This window comes from Gekko japonicus, unplaced genomic scaffold (assembly GCF_001447785.1).
Source record: "Gekko japonicus isolate JY-2015 unplaced genomic scaffold, Gekko_japonicus_V1.1 scaffold1093, whole genome shotgun sequence".
In the NCBI taxonomy this organism is placed as follows: Eukaryota; Metazoa; Chordata; class Lepidosauria; order Squamata; family Gekkonidae; genus Gekko; species Gekko japonicus.
In genome coordinates, this window is record NW_015160243.1 from 117,794 (window position 1) to 122,523 (window position 4,730).

A 4,730-nucleotide genomic window follows, 5' to 3' on the forward strand; every position below is an offset into this window, starting at 1 on the left:
GGGGCTTGGGAAGGGGAGGGACCTCAGCAGGGTACACAGCCATAGAGTCCGCCCTCCAAAGCAGCCATTTTCTCCAGAGAAATTTATCTTGGTGATCTGGAGATCAATTGTAAGAGCAGAAGATCTCCAGGTACTACCTGGAGGCTGGCAACCCTACTATTAATACATAAAAACTGTATCCAATTACTATGGAATCTGGAGTTCAATCTGTACAAGAATATTTATCTATGTATTTACTTCATTTATACCCAGCCTTTTTCTCCATTGTGACCCTTCCCATTCCTCACACCAATCCTGTGAGGTAGTATGACTGGTCCAAGATTACCCACTGAGTTTCCATGGCAGCATGGGAGTCAACTATGGGGGTCCCAGTCTCCCAGATCCTAGTCTGACACTTTAACCACTATGCCACACCAGCTGTCCATAGTCAATACTCAGGTCTGACAGTTCAGTGTTTAAAAGGGTATCATGGAACCTCACAGGATGTAGACACTAAGAGGGAGGGCTTTGTTGGTTCTGCTTACTTGAGTCAGAATGTGCTAAATTCCAAATTTGTGTTTAAATAACAAGAGGAGCACATTTCTAATGTAAAGACACAACCTGGGCTTCTAAACAAATGTGACCTGCAAGAAACTAGTATCAAGTGAAATTTGGCATATGGAACATTGTAAATACAGCTGCATAAAAGCAATCAAAGAAACCACATCCGGTTAAACAGTCTTTGCTGTCATGAGGTATTTGCACACAATGAAGGTGCTTTACATCTCTGGATTCCTTAGGATGTTTTTTTTAAAAGTTCTCTTTGATGAGTTGAGGATTAGAATGCTTGCTTTACAACATGTGGATTGCTGAAACTAAATTTCAGTGGGCTGCAGCAAGAAGAGAAGTGGGAAATGCCCATTCTAGAAAGGTTGGATACACACCAGTATGTCCAAATCAGTTCTTTCCTGAAACAGTTTTATATGGTGCTGTATAATAATTCCACCATCAGCTATTGCTATTACTGACTGATACCTGCTATGGATAATATTTGTTTGTTTTGCCATCTTATATGCAATATCCATGTATAGCACTTTAGAATCGTTGTATGATTTTATTCTTTTTTTAAAAAAAATTATGTAAGCCACCCTGAGCCTGCCTCAGCAGGGAGGGCGAGGTATAAATAAAAAAAATGTCTCCTATATAATAATCCTTTTGGGGTGGCAAGATTCCATGCTCTCCTTCAGCTATTGGCCTGTCAGCTGCCACTCAAGAGTACTCGCGTGCCATTGGCCGGATGCTGGATCTGCTCCTCTTCCCCACCCACTCCCCCTTCAGCCACTGTGCCCTGTCAGAGTTACTGGCAAACAGCTTTCTCTCTTGACAAAGATGCTTTTCCTGTGTGGGACTAACTTACCCCTCAGTGGCTGTTGGTAGGTGTCAAAAATGGCAGTTACCTGTGTTTGTAAGACAACTGTGGTTATTTCTTTAAAATGTTCCCCCATAAGGTTTAATTGAGCTGTAGTTCCAGAGAGCGGCCTGCAGGGGCATCACTCACTGGGTTGAATGGGGCTTCCTCATCTGCTGGTTTACAGTTCCCAGCTACCCCAAGGCCAAAAAGTGCAGGAAAACAGGGACTGTCCCAAGGCAGTCTTTGTCCCTGGGAGCAGCAGAAGTTCAGCCACTCCACAGTCAGCTGGACTGGGGAATGAATGGAAGTTTCCCTACTCTCTTGGGCAAGAGAGAGAGGCTGAAGTACAGGTGAGCCCACAACCTCCAGAGGTAGAGTATTGTGTGTGCAGGGAAAAAGGATTGCGTTTAACTCCTGTTGATTTATGTCCTGTTGGCTCATAGTGTGTGCTTACTCCTACAGTGTATGTGTGCTCCATAACTGTGTAAATAGTTAAATAAATTCTTTAATTGGGGCTAATAATCTTTGTTGTGCTCTGACCACATAGTCTCCCCCACTCTGCACAATACTAAAGGGAGGGGGTAGCCCAGGGAAACAAGGAAAGGCCAGATCCTTGGGTTGCCAGCTTTCCAGGGATCCCCCAGATTGGGGATTCCATCTTCAAATAGAGAGATTCGGCCAGAGGAGTTTCACTGTCCCTCTAAAAAGGCAGTGATGATTCCATGAATGGTGGCAGCGAATTTAAGGAGTGAGATACGCCCACAGGACGAGGGTGGGAGGCAAACAGCTGAGTTGTAAACTGGAGCCCGTTTTGCCATAGTAGGCAACAAAGCTTGGTTCAGACAAAGGAAACCCTTTGCAGGCCTTTGTGAGGAACTCATTGGAGCCAGTCCTGAGCTAGGGTTGCCAACTCCAGGTAGGGAGATTCCTGGAGATTTTCTGGTAGAGTCTATGGAAGCCAGGGTTTGGGAAGGGGAGAGGTCTCAGCTGAACAGAATGCCATACAGCCCACCTTCCGAAGCAGTTATTTTCTCCGGAGGAGAGCTCTGTTGTCTGGAGTTCAGTTGTGATACCTGGTGATCTTCAGGCTTCACCTGGAGGTTGGCTGCCCTAGGCGTAGCAGGGTCTGCTATATCCAGGTTCTTACTGTAGAAACTGAGTGGGTGATTTTGGACCAGTCAGACTTTCAGCCTAACCTACCTCACAGGGTTCTTGTGCAAGTCAAAAGGGGGAGAGGAGAATGATGTAAGCTGCTTTTGTTCCCATTGCAGAGAAAGACTACTTTTCCTCCTAGGAAACCATTGTTGCCAATCTCCAGGTGAGGGCTGGAGATCACTCAAAATTACAACTGCTCTCCAGATGGCAGAGGTCAGTTCCCCTGGAGAAAATGGTGGACTCTGTGGCAGTCAGGGCTTCAGGGCATGGAGGCTGAAGAGAGAGGGGAAAATAAAGGTAGGTTGATGGTTGGCTGTGAAGGAGACAGGGTTGCCAACTCCAGGTGGGAAATTCATGGAGATTTAAGGGATGGAACCTGGAGAGGGTGAGGTTTGAGGAGGGGTGGGGCCTCAGACAGGTACAATGCCATAGACTCCACCCTCCCAACCAGCCATTCCCTCCTGGGGAACCACTCTTGCCAATCTGGGGAGGGGGTGGAAATCACTCAGAATTACAGCTGATCTCCAGGAGGGAGGGGGGAGGAGATGCAAAGCTGAAATCAGAGGGGCAGATAATGACAGGTTGGTGCTTGGCTGGGAAGGAGATAGGGTTGTGAACTCCAGGTTGGGAAATTCATGGAAATTTGAGGGGTGGCTCCTGGAGGGTGAGGTTTGAGGAGGTGTGGAACCTCAGACAGGTACAATGTCATAGACTCCACCCTCCAAACCAGCCATTTCTTCCTGGGTAACAATTGTTGCCAATCTCCAGGTAAGGGCTCTTCAGGTAGCAGAGATCAGTTCCTCTGGAGAAAATGGTGGACTCTGTGTCATTATACCCTGCTGAGGTCACCACAGCACATTGATGCTGAGTGCCCAAGGCCTTGGCACTCTCCTAGAGCCTCTTTCTAGAGCTCGTTGTATTAATTTCCACAACGGGCCTTATTCCTAGTAATAAATAACTACAAAGCAAGCCATAAGCCACCTGCCTGATAAGGAAGTATTCATTCCAATGTTGTATTGTCCTGCCTTAGAATTCTTCAGGACCCTTTGATATTAACAACAGTGATGAAAGAGGAGCAGGCTCACATCTTTTTCTCCACTGTACTTGTGTTAAGAGTAGCCCTGTTTAGAAGTTGGATGCACATACAATCTGGGTCCAGCGTACACTTGATTTTTCTTTATGTGTGTATTGAGTACTTCTCATTTACATTGAATGCATGCACAGCTGACCATGTGATTGAAACCCCCAGATTTATCCAGGTATTGGTCCCTGGTTTGATTTGTAAAGTGAATGCTTGTTGGCTGTTTCTTACAAACAGATGTGTACATGTGCATGGAGGTTGTGAATGACTTCACTGTAACTTCTGGACAGGGCTACTCTCAGTCAGTAAGGAAGCTGGTGAGTGCAAGTAACCAAAATCTTGCAGGTAGCATTTCCAACCAGGTGGACCTAGAGATTTCCCGGAGTTACAACTCATCTCCATACTACAGCTATCAGTTTCCCTGGAGAAAATGGCTCCTTAGATTTTACAGGTGAAACCAGCAGTGGGGAGTGAGTGATGACACATGGAGGCAAGAAGAAGAAGGAGAAGGAGAAGAAGGCTGTTTAGGAAATGCTTTATAAATGACTCTGAGAAATCAACTGGTCTGTGGTCTCAGAGATTCAAATATTTAAAAACACTTCCTGGCATCAGAAGTGGAGCTTCAGGAGTTTCAAGTGATAGACAGCAGTGAAGCCCACTTAAAAATTACATTGTGCTCTAAGGATAGAATTTCAGACAAACAGCTGTGTTAGTCTGTAGTAGTACCTTAAATCTGGTAGCACCTTAAAGACCAACACAATTTTCCAAGGGATAAGCTTTTGTGAGCCTACACTTATTTCATCAGAAGTTTGCTAAGGGCTCCAAGTTAAGGGAACAAAGCAGACTTGAAAGAAAAATTGAGTTACTAGAAAAACATAACTCTATGGATTGCCATCTCCAGTGTATAGATAGTTGGTATTATGCGAAAAGGGGATATGTACAAACTATGTTTCATTCTGCTTCCTAAAACAGAATAAAGAAATTACGAGTAAAAAACTGGGAAGGCATCATATGGTTCATGCAATAGACACAGACACAGAGAGCAATGAAGAGGGCATAGCTACAACAAGTACTGCACAGGTAAAAGACGGAGATAAGGAACCC